The sequence below is a fragment of the Peromyscus maniculatus genome, chromosome 4 (genome assembly GCF_049852395.1).
Source record: "Peromyscus maniculatus bairdii isolate BWxNUB_F1_BW_parent chromosome 4, HU_Pman_BW_mat_3.1, whole genome shotgun sequence".
Lineage (NCBI taxonomy): Eukaryota > Metazoa > Chordata > Mammalia > Rodentia > Cricetidae > Peromyscus > Peromyscus maniculatus.
The window spans coordinates 84,556,070-84,577,286 of NC_134855.1; the positions used below are offsets into that span (position 1 = coordinate 84,556,070).

The window sequence follows — 21,217 nt, forward strand, 5'->3', positions numbered from 1 at the left end:
TGCTCCAGACTTCTCAATAGAGATGAAAAGTCCACCCTGAAGCTATCGCCCTACATTCATAGTACAAAGTATCACTGCATATGTGTTGAACTTCAAATGTACATGAGCAAGTTTGTTTACGAAACCCAGATTTAGATTATCCTTAGCCAACAAAATGGGTCAAGTATATTCTGGGAAGCACTGAGATCAATATTTATATTTTAAGTTTTAGTACTCTTAGGTTTGGAGCTTATATGACAAGTCTGTGACAATGAGTAGCAAATTATTTACATTTAGTATTTCTTTGAATTGGGGATATCACTGAGATTCTGGTCAAGCTATTAGGTAGACTCACTACTGAAAGTTATATTTACAAATAGGTTGTTCCCTTGGCACTGGAAGCAACCCTGAGAAAGCTGTGGTCAATCACTGTTCTTCGTTCCCCTACAGAGAACACCCACAGCAATGGAGGACTCACAGAATGCTTCTTCTTTGAAGTGCTTCTAAGCTTGATGTTTCCCTTTTGCCTTTCTATAAAGGACTTGGATATGCTGAAATTTCACTTCTGAATCACTAACACTTACTTTCACCTTCTTTAAGACAGAGGGCAATGGTCCAATTTCATTTTCAACATGTTGCTAGTTTTAAGGATTTTTCTTCACTCTCTTCACTGAGAGAGAAAAGGAGGTGAGAAGAGACAGGGCTCCCAGACAAATCACCATGGGCATTTCTTCTCATATGTTCTTAAAACATCCCCCATATATTTCTAACTTTAAAATTCATATCTAAGAGCACATCTCAGAAGAGAGAACTAAGTGCATAAGGATATAAGCAGTTGTCAAAATATTATTGGGTTAAACTACCATGACAAGTACTTGTTCTCTGTCTAACTTAATCAAGGTATCCTAATATTTAACTACCCTCAGCCATATCAGTCACACAAAGAACAAAAACCAGAAACATTGCAGGGGTGGGAGTGTTGTATGGTCAAGGTAATTATGGACAAAAGAGTTTGAAGATTCATCTATCCTCCGTTTTTTGTTTTATAAAGAATGACTAACAATTATTATATTTTTTGATCAATCTAAGAAATTTTCCTAAGGACAGATTACTTTAGGAAGGAGCAAGGTGGGTAGAAGAATAATAGAAAAGTTGGCAAAGAATAATTCTTTAAATATGAGCAGTGGGCCAGCAATGAGACAGAACTAGGGAGTGTGGGGGAGCAGGTGGGTAGTCATCTTGGCTGGGGATGGGACAGAACATGAATCATGACTATGTCTTGATAAAATTGACTGCAAATAAATAATTGTCTCCTAAATTTGAGAAAAATCAAATGGCATAGGAAACTGTTTTCTCAATGCAACAAAACAATTTACTCACCAGATTTGAGTGCCAATAACTGTAATAATGTCGATTTTCCTAGAAAACCTCCCATAAAAATTCCATTTACATAAGCATGCAAAAATTTACCATGATCATATTTAATGTTTGCTATCAATAGTTTTAGTTTCGTAATTGAGAAAATGAGAAAGATTGGACTTGGAACCACTATAATTTAGTAAGAGAGGAAATTTAATATTTATCCTTAACAGTTGATAGGCCTATGACTGATAGATCAATTTCAAAGGCTACTTAATAAAATAAATTATAATAAATTTTCTTTATACAAATTTTGTCACGGGGGTCCTGTGTATATGTAATCTAAACACTATGGAGATGGAGGCAGGAGGATCAGGTAATTCAAGGTTACCCTCAACTACATAGCAAATTTGAGGTCATTCTTGCTTCATGAAACAGTCTCAAAAATTTAAGATAAATAAATGAATAAATAAATAAATACAATAAATTTTTATGAGACACAGGATTCACAGAAAATGAATACTTCTTAGGCATATAGTTCAGAAGTAGAACACATGCTTAGTATGCATCCAGCCCTGGGTTCAGTCAAGCAACAAGGAAGAGAAAAATACAAGACAAGGGAGAGAAGCAGATGAGTACACAAGTCCAGGGAAAATTATCCATTTCTTTTCCTGACTAAAAAAAATTGCTTAGTTGTACAGAATCAAGACAGGACACACGGGGCACAAAGTAAGGATAATAAACCGAGTCTGTTGTTCACATTCTTCCCTGGGTTTCTACAAGGTACTCCTTTCCCTTAGTAGTTCAGGAAACCTTTGTAACCATGCTTCAGGGAACATAGGTTGGAGAAGGTCAGAGTGACCTTGCTTCTGCCAATTTCTCAATTGTTAAAGTGCTACATTTGGGAATATCACCTGGATCCCAAACATTACAGCGCTCTTCACCTTTATTACAGCAAAGGCTTACAAACTTTGTGCTAAATTCCTCATAAATGTGATCTTATTTAGTATTTCAAATCACCCTCTATTGTGAATAATATTCATTGTCCTACTTAAAATAGTCGATGATATCACAATCCTAATAGCATATTGGGCAACTTTTAAAAATAGAGGTTCAATATTAATTAAGGTTAAGAAAATGTGAAAAAAATCACTATATATCAAGCAACTCATACAGTCATTGTTTTTAGATGAAAACTTTCCAAAGTAGATCCCTGGGTCTCAAGTACTACCTACAATTTAATTAATCAAATTATCTGTGTCTATAAAATTAAATGGGGGGTGGACTGGGGGGGAAGGGGAGGGGGCAGGAAGTGGGAGAACAAGGGAATCTGTGGCTGTTATGTAGAACTGAATAGTATTGTAAAATAAAATAAAAAACTTATATTTTCAAGATATCATACCATCACAGAACCAATAATAGAATTTAGCTACTAGAGTTTTCATGAAAAGATGTAATATCATTTAGAAACTTTTTTAACTCAAAATTAATTATTTCAATTCCTTCCCAGTTCATAAATATTGGTTATTGAAAGTCAAGAACAAAACCTGATTTGGTGGCACACACCTTTAATCCCAGCACTCTAGAGACAGAGGCAGGCAGATCTCTGTGAGTTAGAGGCTAGTCTGATTTACAAAGAGAGTTTTCTCTGGTCAATGGAGAAACCCTGTCTCTAAAAACAAGAAACAAAAAGTCAAGAACAGCATTTTAGTTTATATTAGCAATCTCATTACCTATATACTAGTAATTCTGTTTTTTCTTGTTCATTTTATATAATAAAAATGTTTCAAACTGAAGAAAAATATGAATAGAAAGTCAAACTGAAAAGTCCTTTCCTGGTATTTTGAAAGTTTGTTAGCCACTGAGAAGAAGTGTTCCCATCAAGTGCCCTTTGGGTTGCTGTGTTCCTTTGGCTGTAATATGCACTGATCTCTAGAATACTAATGTGTTGTCTGAGATTATATATCCAAGAAGTAGATTACCTATACTTCCAGAAGCAGCTGCAGCACACTGATGACCACAGTGTGGGGAACAGGCTGTCATCCCCTTCATCAGCACGATGTGTCAGGAAAAATGAGTGGGGACCAGCATACGGAGTGGAAGCAGTGGAAGGTGGTGAGTCATGCTTTCATCTCAACATCTAAAAATAATCACAGCATATTAAAAGAACATATTTCCTTCCATAAAAAAATGAAGACTTTTTTTTACCTATATGTCTGTAACTTTCCGCTTCTAAACAGTACTCCATTGCCATGGAGTTATATCCATCTAAATACTAGCTATTAATCAGAGAAGCTAGGGGGCTAATTGAAATTGTGGCACCTACATAGATCATTGAAAATGCAGGTTGAGCAATCAGGTGGTTGCAAGTAGGAATATCCTTTGAAATAACTTTAAGAGACAGGAACATGGTTCAGAGAGCTTTTAGATCCACCAGAGTTTGTTCATAGGTAAAATAATTTTGCCCAGCTCCATCAAAGTCTACATCTTGGTCTTTACATTCATATGAATTGGAAGCATAAAGATTCTCCTATTCATTGTTATCACTGCAATAAGTCTGCCATTATTGAAGATCAAACCCTGGGTGTATTTTAAAGGAACACTGGAGGACAAAGGAATATGCCTGGGAGTATAGAAATACATCTAAGATCTGCATAGTGAATCAAGGGTTATTTTTGAAGCTGAAACTAAATTGATCTGAAACTTCCTTATACATGTACTACAGACTATAGACATGGAAGGAAGCTTCAAGTGTTTTTGACATCTGTGAAAGAAAGAAGAACAGAGTGAGAGGAATGGAAGGAGTAAAGAAGAGAAGGATGAGGAAAGAGAAAGATTAAGCCTTATCAAGTATTATTTTCACCTTTATTTTGCTCTACCATATAACCAACTGTTAACTTTGTCAGAATAGCTGCTGGGGAAAAGTTCAGTCAATAAAATAAAGATATTTCAACATGAAGAAAATGTCAGAACCTTGGGGATTAGATTGGAGATGCAGATGTTTGTTAATTAAGTTTACAAAGGCAGTAAAGTTAATCAATCCAATGTCATATATGGCATTACTAAAGAAACAGCTGTCCCAACACTCTGCTGACTGGTTAAGGATGGTCGCTCCCCCTCAGTCACTGTCAACCTTGAAAATGCTTGCTCCACTTGTTAACTTTAATCATGTCATAAAATAATCTTCAAAAAAATGTTATAAATAATTCACATTGGAGAAAGTGGCGGTTAATGAAAGACACTAGAACTGCAGAACCAGAACATTTATTTGTTAATGCAAAAAACAATCAACTAAAATCTCACCTCCTACCCAATCTATGCCCCATGGTCAGACGATGGCCAGTTTCATATTTGTCTATTTCATTTTCCTGGTAAGTTTGTGTACTAGACTTGTCTTCTAAGTTATAAGATCCTCATTTTAGTTTAAAAGTACATGAAGAAGAATTCTGACTTAAGAGAGTTACAATCCAGTTGGTAGAATGAAAGGCTTCCTAGGATATGTTTTTGCTTTTGTTTCTAGAAAAAGAAAATTTAAAACAAAAATATAAATGATTCAAGTCGTATTTGAGACAAGAAGCAGAGTGGAGAGTTAACCTTACACCAGCATTTATAACCACCACAGGATGCCAAGTTTATCCACTAGGGCATTCACATCAATTCATTCATAGGCTCTATGTGATGTCTTATTTACACCTCATCAAAAAATATTGTCTACTTCAAGGTATTGCTGGTTATTTGGAACACTGACTAATTTGGAACCGCTTAACTTTGTAGCTAGGGCAGTGAAAGACCAACATCCACTTTTTATTACCAAGATTAGCCATGTTTATACAAGGAGTTATTTTAAGGAAACTCATTTGAAAAAAAATCATAAAAGTGATGATGAGATGCAAAAAGCATAAAAATGTGAAGGGTGATGTAGTTTTCATGAACATCAGAGTAATCTGCAGTAACACATATCAGTGTTTTATATGAAACTCTTGTCATGTTTATCTCGATTTTAGTATTTAAGACAGTAATTCTCTGGAAAAAAGTTTAAATTAATTTTAGTATTCTATATATATATATATATATATATATATATATATATGTATGTATTCATTGAAGAGAGAGAAATTTCAAGCTATAAAGTGACAATATTAATCCAACCACCAAAGGAACTTCATATTCAGTTGATGCTAATCTCATGGCACACTGATACCATAAATTGGTAGCATTACAAGTTTATGAAAATATTCTTTTTCCTAGAAAGATGGCAACCATTCAAAACACATACCACCCATGACCTACAACAGTCCATTTCTGTCAAACCTCTACTTGCCATTGCCAAAGTGCACTGGTATTTAAGACATCCAACAACAGCTGGCACTGCAACAGCAGCTGAAAATTCTGCAATGTCCCTCCCTTGTCTTCCTGTGTTCTCCCAGCCAAGGTGTTTCACATCTTAGTAAATCACATCATCATTCATCTAATTTTTCAAAAAATATCTTTAGATCTTTTAGTTGCTTCCTTCTCTTTATACACCACATATAATTTATGAAAAGTTACAGTGTGAATTCTGTTTATCCCTTCTACCAATTTTACCCCAATCCAAGCAATCTTAAACCATACTTAAAAATCTGAAGTACCTTCTTTCTCTTTTTCTACCAAACTTATAGAATATGTTTTACCTGGTTACAGGGTGATGCTATTTTATTGTATAATTTAACTATTGCCATAGTGGCGTGTAGTCCTCCAGAGACATTTTAGTACATTGGGAATAGAGGCTAAGGTACTGACTACAGTATAAAAGAAGCCGAAAGTTAAGTGTCTGTGATGGTTTGAGTCAACTCTTCTTTTCCACTCATGGCAGGTGAACTGACCACTGCACACTACTCTTCACACTACCAGTGTCAGCTAATTAGCCAGTTCAATATGGACAATGAAGCTGAAAAAAAAGTCACAGAAAGGGAAATATTGGGGGTTTCCGCTCTCAGTAGCTTCTCAATTTTAGTGTGCTTTGTTTACTTCCCTTATTGTACCCTCCCTGCATTTATATATCTGAATTACTTAAAAAATACCTAACACTTAATACTAAGTGGAGGGTTGATTATTCTGTCTCACAAAATACTCTGGTGACATCTAACATTTTTTTTTCTCAAAAGGAACATAGGCAAATAGCCTTCATTAATCAAGGTTCTCTTGAGAAACAGAACTAGTAGGAAATGTTTAAATTGCATATAAAATAAGATATTAAATCAGACAATTATGGAGGTTATCAGTCTAATACTCCACCTGCAACCTAGGACCCAGAAAGTCTAGGGATGTTGTAACATCCTGCAAACCTGGTGCAGAGGCTAATATTGCATATTAGACATCATATGTGAAGGTCTGAGAACCAGGATTTCAGGGGGAAGGGAAGGTCCATCTCCAAATTTAAACAGTCAAATCAAGTGAGCAAAAATTTAAATCTACCTCGCCCTTTTAGTTCTATTCAAATGCCCAGCAGATTGGAATATGTACTCACAGGGCAATCTGCTTTCCTAAAACTCTCAGCTTAATGTCTAGTCTTTCTGAAATTTACAAATAATACTCATTCAGGAATCCTGACATCCTGATAAACCATGACACAGCCCTTAAGGTGTTAGAGATGAGCTATAAAACTACTGTTTTCTATCTCCTAGAAGGAAGACACAGCCTGGGGAAGGCCATATGAGGAGTGAAGAAGGAGGCTACTCAAAGAATGACTGAAGCATTGTATTCTAATAGCAAAGAGTAAGCTAAGATTCTCTTTCTATATTTAGTAGTTACATGGCTTAAGAAAATTTACCTAATTTTCTAACCTATTGATCATTTATCCTGAAAAACAGAGTAATTACCACATGAAATGTAATGTTTGTGGATTATACAAAATAATCCATATAAATAATAGAAATAGTACATGGTATAGCTAAGATACCAACAGACATTACCTAAATTTATTCTTGTCAGAAGAAAGCATCATTTAAGTACATCTAGAATCCAGATGCACATGAACACCACAATTTGCTGTTGTGGAGACAGGTCCAAAGTACTGTGAGACACTGAGCTGACATTTAGGGAAAGATAAAATACAGGCCACAGAACTTTAAAGTATCTCAGGTAGAGAACAGATTGGATATTAAATAAGGCCATCTGCCTGCTGATTTTGCGTTCTTTGTAATAGTGAAAATGGCAATTATGGTAGACTCACTCTTTTATTGGAGAAACAAATGATTTTTAAATGCCTCATGTACAACAGTCTTTAAATGAACAAGCTTTTGACCCATAGTTCTGATATTAAGATGCTAACCTTTTCTTACATATGAGTTAATGAATTACTAAGGGAAAGTTGGAATGAGGATGCATAGAGCAGTAAAGGAAACAGCGAAATGAAGACAGATCAGGGAACAAATGTTTTTTAATATCTCTGGATGCAGGAATAGACTCTACCATCCTCCTCTGACTTTGTGAGGATCAAATATAGAGCTGTAGATTCTAATAGCTTCTTTAAAACATTTCATTTAACATTGTTATACTCAAATACTTAATTAAATGTTTACTAGTAAACAGATGTCAGATGTTCCAAAGTCTCACTTAATGTAATTAAAATACATATACTGAATGTTCAGATGAATATTCTTTGGCAGCGAGAATCCTTTAGACACTCATCAAAATCCATATTTAGAATTCTAGCATAGTTTTTCCAAGTAGTAGTTTAGTGGCAAGAAACGACTTCATTTTTAATGTGTTCCTCAGAGGAAAAATAATTATGGAGAATTGAAAAATATGTACAACAAGGACCATGGAAATGTATGCTGTGGCTGTGTCCTTCAGCCATGCCATAACTGCATTACACTGTCTTTCTTAACATTTCCTGTGTGATTTCAGTGAGACTGACTTGTAATAACAATAGGTTGGCATTCATTTATCATCTCTGTGGTGCTCATATTACTGCATGGCTCAATTCTCGTGTAAATGCTAGCCCCTTCAGCCACCCACTGAAGAAACATTGTAAAATGCAGATATTACAATCAAAGCATGAGTCCCATTCACCCTGAATGTATTTGCTGCTTTCTCTCCCTTTTAATTATTCAAGTAATATAAGAAAAGATTGTAAAAATTGAATCAAATTCAAATACTAGAGAAAAAGTAAAAGCACTCAGACATCCTTCCCTCCTTGATTCCATCCTCAGAACTGCCATTCTTATAGCTTTATTGTCTCTAGGTCTTTCCTTTACATTTACTAAAAGAAATAAATCATGTAAAGGGATAGGTGAGAATCTATCTATGTACTTAGTTCTCACAGAGAAATAGGATCCAACAATTTATATTTGTCTGTGAGCTGCTATTTTCTTTTTCTTTTTGGTTATTAGAGACATGGTTTCTTTGTGTATCTTTGGATGTCCTGGAACTCACTCTGTAGACCAGGCTGGCCTTGAACACACTGAGATCTGTCCAGCTCTGCCTCCTGAGTTCTGGGATTAAAGCCATGTGCTACCATGCCCGGCAGAGCTGCTATTTTCATTTCCCCAAGTGATTTGCTCTTTCCTGTCCAGTCATACCATACTATCATTATTGAGAACTACATAAAACAGATACATCAGAGTTTATATCTATGGTCCTGAATTAGTACATTTAAGTGATGTGTACTTTTTTTAAATAATGAGTTAAAATGTACACACATGACTGGTTGGGAATACATAATCTTATAAGTGAAGCACTTGAAGTATAATTGGTTAGCCAAAGGAACTTGTGACTAGGCATTATCATAGATTTCTACACCCCCATTTTAACAGTGGAGCCATTGACAACAGCCCACATAAGGTGTCAGCCTCGGTACCCATCAGTGGATGAATAAGGAAAATGTGATGTATATTCACAAGGAGTTTTACTCAGCACATATATATGGCACATATGTATGTCATTTGAAGAAATCCAGATGGAACTAAAATCAATCATAATTTAAAGTGAAATAAGCCAGATTCACAAAGGGAAGTCTTATGCAGTTTTGTTATATGTGGAATCTATGAGGGAAAAAGACATGAAACTAAAAGACAACTACGAGAGATGAATAAGGGAAAGAAAAATGATGAAAAAATTATAAAATAATAATAAAAAATAATAAAAACTACCTAGCAGAGTTAATATATTGAAATAAAAATTAAAAATAATACACATTTATATTCCAATATCCTTTCCTACAGACAAATGAGTGTTTTTTAAATTGGTAATCTTTTATGAAAGTCTAGTATTTGTATTAATTTTCCTTTCAGATATTGCTGAATTTTAAGTCGTGTCTATGTGCTTAATTGCCAATTATATTTTTCCTGTTAGTGGCCTAATAATGACAGGCATTCCAAAAGTTCTTCTTCCTTCATTTTAAAGATACTTTTTTTTTTTTAGAAATCTTCCAATTTGAGTAACAAGCTTATGTTTTACTATATTTGAGAAATCATTTCTCTAGATACCACTTATCTTTTATTATTTGTGTAATATAAAAGACTTCAGATTTGTGAAGTCAAAATATCTATTTCTAATGTAGTTTTCAAATTCCTTAGCAAGGCCTTTGTACCATATCAGAGCCCCATTTCTTTGTCTGCTTCTTTTACTATTTTTTATTAAAATATGACAAATATACACAATCATAAATCAGCAATTAAGGCTACATTTCAACAAATGGTTGTTATGTGAACTTGCCTGTGTGTCCAGGTCAAAGAACAGCACTTTCATCTACAAGGAACCCCTTTGTAATCCCTGCTTATGGTGTCCCTATTGCTCTGCTCAAAGAAAACTAGTATTAAAATGTATAATTTGATATTTACAGACTTTAATAAACATAAATATTTTATATTGTAATTTTGAGATATTTATCTGATGTTTATAAAGTGTATTCATTTAATGGAAATAGTTTTTATTTGGTTCAATGACATATATATTACCTCCTTAAATTAATTTGATCTAATTTCTCATAGATGTTTATTTGAAGAGCACATGTTGTATACTGATTGTGATTAAAACTGTTATAAACATTATAGTACATATAGTGATTACTATAATAATAATCCAACAGTTCTATCCAACAAGCATACACACACACACACACACACACACACACAAACACACACACAGAGTGGGTAGGGCAAGAGAGATAGACATAGAGACAGTGATAGAGACAGATAGACAGACAGACACACACACACAAACACACACACACATTTATATATACCCTGGAATAGGAATTATAAATGATTTTTAACCACCATGTGGGAGTTGGAAATTGAAACTGCATCCTTTGTAAGAGCAGCAAATGATAACTACTGAGCTATCTCTCTATCCCCAAGTAGTAACATTTCTTGATCATCAGATATTTACATATTAATTTTAATATATACTGCCAAACATATTTCCACCATGGTTAGAATATGCAATCTGTAAATAATGTGTTAAAATAATACATCTGTAGCTTTGGTATGTATACTTAGAGTCCCTTTGGAAGAATTTTAATGTTATTTTGGGGTAAAAAAAAATAGTAAATTTCAGATATATTTTACATTGATATTATGTATCATCTATACTAAAAATAATTTAAAAGATATTTCTCTATGGATTAATCTTCCCCCATTTTATCATAAATCAATTAATCATCCAACTTTGCACATTTTAAGGTTTATATATTTTTATTTTATAGGTTTGAGTGTTTGGTTACATGTAAGGACTGCACCATGTGTGTGCCTGGTTTGTGCAGAGTCCAGCAGAAGGTACTGGATGTGCTGCAACTCTCTCATTCTGCTCTAAGAAATTTCTGCTAGTATCATGCCTGGCCACACTCAACTTGAAAAAAAGTCAAAGGACCCAACTAATGTATTTCATACAGGTCAGTTTGCTGAAGAGAAAAACCGTTGGAGAAGGACCTTGAGTCACAGATGGTGCAATTACACAATCACCTCCAGTTCACCACCATAAGTGAATATCTTAGGGAACTGAGCTACTTTAGACTTTCTTGCTTATGCTGACTTTGTTATGCCTTTGCACAGCTGATGTCCAATAATGCTGCAATGCTTTTGGTGTGTTTCTTTTTTTTACTTCAACGTCATTTTTGTTAGTACCCCATGGTTAGAGACTCTGCTCCTGGGTTTCATGGGCTGCTTCTTCATTTGTTCACCTACTGCCGTAGATACTCATTTGCAGGTAAGTTATAAACTTTGGGTTTTCTCAGATTACAAGGCTGTTGTACTCTGACGCCATTCTCATTTCCATCTGTTTGTGAAAATGAGATCTCTCCTCTTTTTTATGTTCATCTATCAGAAATAATAGGTCTTATAAATTTCTGTTCAAATCTTCCTGATAACTTCATAAAATATTTCTTCAGATCAAGTAAGTAGAATTGAATTGAACATGGCAAACTATTAGTCCTTTATTTTTTTAACACAAGCATCACAATTTCCCCTCATAAAATATGCATATCTTCAGAATTTCCTCTTTATACCATATATAGTTCTTCTTACGTTTGAAATAACTTTGAATATGTTTAGGAATGAGTTTGCATTTTTATAGCTCATTTTTCTACTTTGAAAAGAGATTCTCAGCTTATTGATAGAATTTGATTTTTTTACTTGAATCAGTTTTAAGAAGCAAATGAAATCAATATCCATTGGATAAAATGAAACTTGATTCTATGTATTCATGAATTAATAATTCCCAGAAAATTGCTCATTTCATTTTGATTATTAAGTGTATTGATTTAAATTTGTACACTGTGTTAAACTGTAAGCACTTTTTTCTTATTGTTTTCAATCAATAATTTTTCTGATTTCTTGGGAATGTTTTATTTAATTAGTCAGTGTAAGAAAATTGGTATTCCTATTGATTAAATTTATTGTGTTACTTCTTTGTATTTTATTTTCAAATTTCACTCTCCTGTTTAACATTTACAAAGCATGTTTGTAATCATTTTACACATATTTTACTATTTACCCTTGCTTATTGTGTAGCTCACTCCTGTTAGTTTTTTTTTTCTAACATTAAGATAACAAACATGTGGATTTCATGATACCATGTTCATATGGGATTTCTTCTCCTTTGTCACATCCATTCCATGCCCTCCTTATCCACATCTGTTTCGCTCTTGCTGGTTGGTCCAACTTCCTTCAACCAAATACGACTCCCCTCTACTGTGCTACAAGTATTCCATTATCCTGTTTTCCTTCTCTTCAGAATTATAACACTCCTCTTATAATCTCCTTCTAACTTCTGTTATACACAGACACAAAATTCTAAATTCTATACATAAGAGAAAGCATGTGACATTTGCTTTTCTTAGTCTAGCTTACTTTGTTTAACATAGTAATCTCCAGTTTGAGCCATTTTTCTGGAAACATCATGATTTTGTATGGCTAAAATATTTTGCTGTGTAAATGTACCTTATTCTCTTTAACCACTCATCAGCTGATTAAGATCAATTGTTCCATTTTTAGCTGTTGTGAAGAGTGAAGCTGTACACATGGATGCCAATATACCTCTGTGGTATGTTAAATAAGTCACTTATGTATTTAAGCATCTATATCCTCCTACCCCTTCCCTCTTGCCAGTCATCCCCACTTTTCCTCTCCCCCAGATCCTCTGCTCCTTTGTTTTTCTTCAGAAATCAGCAGGCCTCCCGGTGATATCAACCTAACTCTGTATAATATGATGAAATGACACTAGGCACAAACCTTCACGGGAAAGAGCCTACCCAGTAGTAGGATGTAGTGGGTACCCATTCCAGCTTGGATCTGGAAGTTCCAACCCCCAATGAGACTCTGGCAACTGTCACACCTATGAGGAGGGCCTGGAGGAGGCACCTGGAGACCCGAGATCTGGATGGGCAAGTGCTCTCTCTGTTCCAGAACCCTGAACAGTGGAGGTGGACTGAGCAGAGCTCCAGAGAACACCATTGGACTGCGATACACCTTCCCCAGACCCTGCGACCTACCTTTCCCTTTTTGTAAGTTACCCACTAAATAAATCTTCCTTTTAACTAAGTGGAGTGGCCTTAATAATTTCACCAATATCTGGCACCCAATGTGGGGCAAATTCCAAAGGCCTGGGTGGCTCCCACCCTCTCCTCCCTGCCTGGCAGGTACCTAAACCTGCCTGCAAAGTTCCATATAACCAGGGAACGCCTACATGGTTCTATTCCCAAAAAATGGAGCAGCTAGTCCGGTCTCAGTTCCCCAGTTTAGCCCCAAGACCAGCGAAAGAGGCACTCCCCTGGCCCCACCTCATAGCCATTATGATGTAGTAGGTAGCCATTCCAGCTTGGATCTGGAAGTTCCAACCACCATTGAGACTGGCAACTGTCACACCTTACAAGGCGGGGCCTGGGGAGGCGCCTGGAGACCCCAGATCTGGATGGGGGTTGGAACTTCCAGATCCAAGCTGGAATGGCTACCCACTACAGTAGGAGGTGTCCCATAAGCAGAAAAAATGGGTCAGAAACACCCCACTCCCATTGTTAGGAGAAACCCCCCCCCCAAAAAAAAAAATCCAAAGTTAAAGAGTCACAGCATGTATGTAGAGAGATTGGGGCAGACCCATGCAGGCTCAGTGGTTGCTGCTTTAATTTCAATATCTATGAGTCCCCATGAGCCTGGCTTAGTTAATTCTATGGACTGTATTCTCCTGGTGTCCTCCATCCCTTCTGGCTTCTACAATCCTTCCACATCCTCTGCTTCCTTTGCAGAGTTTCCCCGAGCTCTATTTAGTATTTGGCTGTGGTCCCTGTAGCTCCCATCAGTTGCTGGATGAAGTCTCTCTGATGACAATTGGGCTAGGCACTGATCCTATGTGATCCTATGAGTATAGCAGAATATCGTTAAGAACTGTTGCTTTGACTTTTTTATTTCAATCAATCTTCATTGGTTCTAGTCTAGGTCTTTCAGTCATTCAGCTTCCAGATCCTGGGCATCTAGGTAGTATCAGGGCATAGGATTCCTCTCATGGTGTGGGCCTCAGGTTAGATCAGGCATTGGTTGGCAGCTCCCACAACTCTGAGCCACCATTACCCAGAACATCTTGCAGGCAGGGCAGGTTGTAGGTTCTAGTGATCTCTTCTATTCCCACCCCACCCACCCCCACATACACTCCTAGTCTATCCATGAAATCAATTCTATTTCTTCTTCCCAGGGGGATCCATGCATTCCCCCCTCTAGACCTCTCCTCTTTATCTAACTTTCCTGTGTCTGTGGATTGTATTCTCATCATTCCCTAACAGCTAATATCTACTTAAAAGAGTTTGTTCTTCTTGTTATGGTTTCTGATTGGGTGTGCTAGGATTTCTGGGCACTAGCACAGTGCTGCAGTTGTGCCCCTGAATCACTCTTCTTCATAAACAATCTTTTTTCATACACATTTTTTCCTCAATTTTGAGAATATCATTCTTTCGTAAATTGTTGACACTGCTTTAGTGTTGAGTTTAGTATATGTGAGGCATATTTGCACCATTAATATATGAAATCTATAGTGGCTTTTAGCATGGTGACACATATGGGCATTAAGTATAAGCAAATATTCAATACCTCTGTCTCTTCAAATCTTTCTCTCACCTTTCCATGAGTCTTGAGCAGAGGGGGTAACATAGACGGAAGTCGGTTGTTTGCAATACCTACATACTTAGGTAATATTATTTCCTCCTCTGGTCTCTGAAGGAGTTGAAGATTAGATAGTTATAATCATAGTTATAGTTTTTCTGGTTAACAAATTCAGAAAAGAAAAGGTATCTTATCACTAAAGATACACAAATGTATAAGTTTGAAAGTCATCAAAAGATAATTTTCAGTTGGTAATACAACTTAGGATAGAAAGTGAATTAGGTACAAAATTTGACTCACCAAAATAGGATAAATAATGGAATATGTTCTCTGAATCTGTCAAATGTTAATGGACTGAATATTGTTAATGCAATTCTTGACTGTATATATTATATATACTTATTGTATTTACTAAATGTAGTTTTTCTTATATTAGTTATAACCTTCTTTTATTATTTTAGACAAAAAGGTGGAAATGTGGTGATATATTGTGTATCCTAATAAACTTGCATGAGGATCAGAGGACAGAGGCAGCAGCCACTAGATTAGACACAGAGCCAGGAAGTAGTGGCACACACCTTTGATCCCAGCACTTGCAGTCTCATGACTTTGCTTGGGAAGGACACATGCCTTTAATCCCAGGAAGAAATATGGCTGGGCAGAGAAATGACATTTAAGCCAAAATTAGACAACATCCCACTCTTCTTAGAATGGCTATTATAAAAAAGATGAAAGATGACAATGCTGGCCCAGAAACAGAGAGCTAACCACCTTTTACGCTAATAGTGGGGCTGTTAGTATAGACATTGAGGAAGATAGTACAAATATACTTCAGAGAAGATGATGGGCATCCATTTATTTTTTCCATTAATAAGTACACAGTGTCTTTCCCTACTTCTTCTAATCAGTTTTGATTTGAAGTCTATTTTGTGATATATTAAAATGGCTATACCAGCTTACTTCTTATGCCCATTTACTTGGAATATAATTTTTTTTCATCCTTTTACCCTGAGGTGATGACTATCTTGCATGTTAAGGTGTATTTCTTGGATGCCACAAGGATGGATCCTATTCTCACACCCTTTCAGTTAGTCTGTGTCTTTTCATTAGGGGGTTGAGACCACTGATCAATGAGCAGTATTTGTTGATTACTGCTATTTTGCTGTTGTGGTGTTTGTTTGTTTGTATGTATATGTGTGTATTCATCTGTATGTATGTCTATGTGTTTCCCCGCTTTTCATTTGCTGATACAGAATTGTACATACCCTGTGCTTGCTTGAGCATGGTTAAGCTCCTTATGTTAGAATTTTCATTCTAGTACCTACCTTCTCTAGTGCTGGATTTATAGATTTTTTTTTTAAATTTGGTTTAATCATAGAAAGTCTTATTTTCTCTATCTATATGATTGAAAGTTTTGCTGGGTATAGTAGTTTAGGCTGGTATTTGTGGTATCTTACATTCTGTAGAAAATCTAATACGACACTTCTAGATTTTTTTTCTTCATTGAGATATTATGTGTTATTCAAGTATCTTTGCTTTTGTATGTGACAAGGTCTTTTTCCCTTCCATCTTTTAATATTCTGTGTTGTATGTTTAATATTTTGATCATTAGATGCCAGGGGTGGGGGAGCTTTCTTTCCTGTTCCAATCTATTTGATGATCTGTATGGTTCTTCTACCTTAGTAGGCATCTCCTTCTTTAGGTTAGGGAAATTTTCTTCTGTGATTTTGTTGAAAATCACTGTGCCTTTGACCTGGATTTTTTTCCGTCTTCTATTCCTATAATTCTTATATTTGGCCTTTTCATAGTGTCCCAGATTTTCTGAATGTTTTGTGCCAAGATTTTTTTTAGATTGAACATTTTCTTTGATGGAGGTATCCATTTATTTTATCTGGTCTTCAATGCCTGAGACTCTCTTCCATCTCTTTTATTCTATTGGTGAGGCTTGCCTCTTAGGTTTCCTTTTGAGTTCCTAAAATTTTCATTTCCAGATTTTTTTCTCAGTTTGATTTTATTTACTGATTTTATTTCCACTGTCAGGTCTTGAATTGTTTTATTCATTCCCTTCCATTGTTTGTGTTTTCATAGATTTCTTTAAGAGAAGTTGTTTATTCCCTCTTTAAGGACCTCTAACATATTTATAAAGGCTATTTTAAAGATTTTTCTTTGTGCTTTGCCTATGTTGCAATACTCATGGCCTTTTGCAATAAGGATTGCTGGGATCTAATGGAGACATCATCCTAGCAGTTAATGATTGTGCTTCTACACTGCTGTATAGGCATCTGAGTTTTAGAGAATTTTAATTCTGGATGGTAATATCTGGTCTTGTCTTCATTGAATGAGTGTTTTATTCCTTGGTTTCTGTTGCCTTCCTTGGTTCTTAAGAGAGTGTGGTGGCTATGTGTTCCCTGGTAGGAAATTTTTATGGGATTCTTTTTTTTTCATATTTTTTTTTTATTTATTTTACAATACTATTCAGTTCTACATAATAGCTACAGATTGCCTTGTTCTCTCCCTTCCTGCCCCCCTCCCCTTCCCCCCAGCACATTCCCCATTCCCACCTCCTCCAGATCAAGGTCGCCCCCAAGGACTGGGATCGACCTGATAGACTCAGTCCAGGCAGGTCCAGTCCCCTCCTCCCAGATTGAGCCAAGCGTCCCTGCATAAATCCCAGGTTTCAAACAGCTAACTCATGCAACGAGCCCAGGACCTGGTACCACTGCCTAGATGCCTCCCAAACAGACACTGAAGACACTTTATGCTGGAGAGGATGTGGAACTAGGGGAACTCCCCTCCACTGCTGGTGGGAATGCAAGCTTGTACAACCACTTTGGAAAACAATATGGCGCTTTCTTAGAAAATTGGTAATCAATCTCCCCCAAGATCCAGGTATACCACTCCTGGGCATATACCCAAGAAATGCTCAATCATACCACAAGAGCACTTTGTAGTGGTATTGTGTTCCCCAAAATATTGTGTACTCTAATAAATTTATCTGGGGTTAGAGAACAGACAGCCACTAGATACAAAGGCTAGAAAATGGTGGCACTCACACCTTTAATCCTAGCATTCCAGAGATAGAAATCCCTCTGGATCTCTGTGAGTTCAAGGCCACATTGGAAATAGCCAAGCAGGGTGACACACACCTTTAATCCCAGAAAGCCAGCCTTTAATACCAGGGAGTGGTGGTAGAAAGCAGAAAGATATATAAGGCATGAGGACCAGAAACCAGAAGCATTTGGCTAGTTAAGATTTTGGCTGGTTAAGCATTTGGCTGGTTAAGCATTTGGCCTGGTTAAGCTTCAGGCTTTTGAGCAGTAATTCAGCTGAGACCCATTCCGGATGAGGACTCAGAGGCCTCCAGTCTGAGGAGACAAGACCAGCTGAGGATCCGGCGAGGTGAGATAGCTGTGGCTTGTTCTGTCTCTCTGATCTACCAGCATTGACCCCAATAACTGGCCTCGGGTTTGATTTTATTAATAAGAACTTTTAAGATTCCTGCTACAGCACTTGCTCAGCTATGTTCATATCAGCATTGTTTTTTATGGGATTCTTATTGGTGTGATCACTGGGCATTGTGGGTAAAATGAATTTCTAGGTAATTGAGAGCTTATATTAGGGATGGGGATTCACTAGGAAGAGGGGACTGAGGAGCATCATAGAGAGAGGAAACAAGCTGCTCTACTGAGATCTGCTTCATCCCCTGGGAGTGTGGGCAGAGATCTAGGAGAGGTCACAGCATGTGGTCTGTTACACAGCAGAGCACAAAACTGGGTGATTAGATGTGGAGAAGCTGAGGAGGAGGTGGAGATCCACAGGAAGCCTTCCTTCTTCCCTTGCCAAAGTCATGCATTCTTCCTTAAGATAGGCTCAAATTTACTTTTACTTTAAAAGATAGAGACTCCCCTTCATCAGAGAAAAATACAACTAGATAATAGTTCCTATTACTCTCTTCATTCCTTTCAAGCCAGCTCCTGTAGAAGTCCTACCTCCTAGATTTTGAGGTTTGAATTTTTACTTTGTTCAACTGTATCAAAACTGAAGGAGAGAGCCATTTTCTAGCCCTCCAAGTGATATCAATACTTGCTATTTTACCTGATCCCATCTATACATTGGAGCAAGTGGACAAAGTGTAGAGTGGTTAAGGTTTAAAAGCCAAAGAAGTTGATAAAAGGCTGTTCCAATTATCCTGAACTGCAGGTAATCTGAAAGGGAAAGAGAAAAAACCTTCACAGTGTAAAATGCACTAGAATGTCACTGTAATGCTTCCTTAAGTCTTTAATAAAAGAATTTGGTCTATCGTTTTGTTTTTCTTTCACTTAGCTCTCAGATATGTGTTTCCCTCCATGATAATTGTTGCATTTATGATTAAACATTGTTGTTACAGATGTCTAAGGCACACAGCCATAGAGAGAATCTGACATCACTTTCCCCTACTAATTTGAATCCAGGCTTATTGTGTTCCAGGTACATATGGCAGAAATTTATGATTCAGTAAAGAAAAGCTCAAAGAAGTTTGAGTTGTTTGTAGGAAGCACAAAGATTATTTTTAAGAAGTACAAATCATTATTATGTTCTAGTAATTAGTAAATGACTAATATCATAATAAATGACTATATCTTGGTTCATTTGGTTAAAAAGGGAAGGGAAATTGACTTTCATAAAAGTAGGAGAGAATATTCTTGTCTACGGTCTACTTGACACAACCAGTTATTAAACTGGGTGAAGATGTGAAAAAGAAAGTACAGATAAATATACAAAACTGGTTCCTCTATAAAAGGCCAAAGACCTGGTGTGGGAAGGAAATATGGGTAGAGCTCAGAGAGTCGCTTGGGAACTGGAAGCAAACACAAAACTTCTGGTGTGCAGGTACCAATGGGCAGAACAGGGACAATGAAGTAAACTTGAGCTTTTGACATAATAAATACCTTTAACCTTTTTGTGATAATTCTTATTTTTTAGGGGTATGAATGTTTTGGATACATGTATGCCTATGCACAATGTGTGTGTTTGTTGCACTTAGAGGATAGAAGAGGACATTAGAACTCCTGCAATTGGAGTTACAGATGATTGTGAAACACTATGTGAGTGCTGGGAATCAAACCTGGGTCCTCTAGAAGAGCAGCCGGTGCTCTTAACCATTGAGCCATCTCTCAAATACCAACAATTTTTTTATAACTTATAAAATCATATTTATAATTATATTTACCTTTTGTACATGTGTATGTTTGTCTATGCCTTAAAAAGAATGGTAGTTCACTAAAAATGTATATCATCAGGGAAATAGACTTCCTTTTGTAAATACTCAACTGAATTATAACAGCATGACTTATTGAGTCAAATCAGAAGGGACTAAAGACAACTAGCATACAAGTTAAGACTTCTGAGTTAAATCATAAACATAATTCAATAATATATTATATAAGAAATCAAGAATATTTAAAAGTGCCTGTAGAAATCAGCCAGGGCTCAGATGAGTTTAAGAAAGATGAATCTGATGCTAACATTGCTGAACAGGTGGTTTCTACCTTATCCTCCACAAACAAAAGCCAAAACAACTAAAAAGCTATAGTTGAGGTAAGAGGCTGAAAGAAAACCCTGGAACTTAGTATAAGAATACTGAAAAACACAGAGACCTATGATTGTCATCAGAAAGAGAGTAGAGTACTTACACCAGCCACCAGGTTAGGCAGTGATTATCAATCTGTGGGTCGTGACCTCTTTGGGAGTCAAATGACCCTTTCACAGGTGTTGCATATCAGATATCCTGTATAGCAGATATTTACATTTGTGATTCATAACAAGAGCAAAATTACAGTTATGAAGTAGCAATAACAGAATTTTATGATTGGGAGACACCACAACACGAGGAATTGTATTTAAGGGTCATAGCATTTGGAGGGTAAGGTGGAGAACCACAGTGTGGAAAAGTGTTAGAGTCGGGATGGAGAAGAACTCACCCTTTACTGTGTATGTCAGGCACAAGCAATCCTAGTAAAGCTGTGACATACTGGAATCCCATTACACAGTAGAAATGTGTGTAGCCTTAGTTACCAAATTACCTAGAAATGTACCTATGACTTCACAAACCAAGTCTATGCACCACTCTACACTAAAAGAAGGTGGCTAAGGGCAACAGGGTAGTGTGCTCTCCCTAAGAACTAAGATGCTGGGGTAGTTTCAGTTGGGGATTGAAGACCCATATCTTCCTCTTCCCGGTTAAATGGCTGAAAATAAGGTGATTTACTCCATGTCCCTGGTACTATCGGTTTTGCGCCAGCCTGCAAGCCATAGCAAGACTGGATGCTTAG

At 36.4% G+C, this 21,217-nt stretch overlaps 1 long non-coding RNA gene across 2 annotated transcripts in view; it reads right to left on the reverse strand.

Annotated features, from left to right (window-relative positions):
- Nucleotides 1-20,941, reverse strand: part of LOC121828769 (uncharacterized) — a 99,733-nt gene extending 78,792 nt beyond the window's left edge. The window contains exons 1-3 of one of the 2 annotated variants that reach the window (XR_006071324.2): nucleotides 20,867-20,941; nucleotides 19,002-19,111; nucleotides 3,321-3,478 (exon numbers count right to left, since the gene is read on the reverse strand). This is a non-coding gene — a long non-coding RNA (uncharacterized LOC121828769). Of the gene's footprint in view, nucleotides 1-3,320; nucleotides 3,479-19,001; nucleotides 19,112-20,578; nucleotides 20,675-20,866 lie in introns of those variants that run through there. The other variant, XR_006071323.2, reaches the window with a different exon arrangement.
- Between the last annotated feature and the right edge of the window lie 276 nt (nucleotides 20,942-21,217).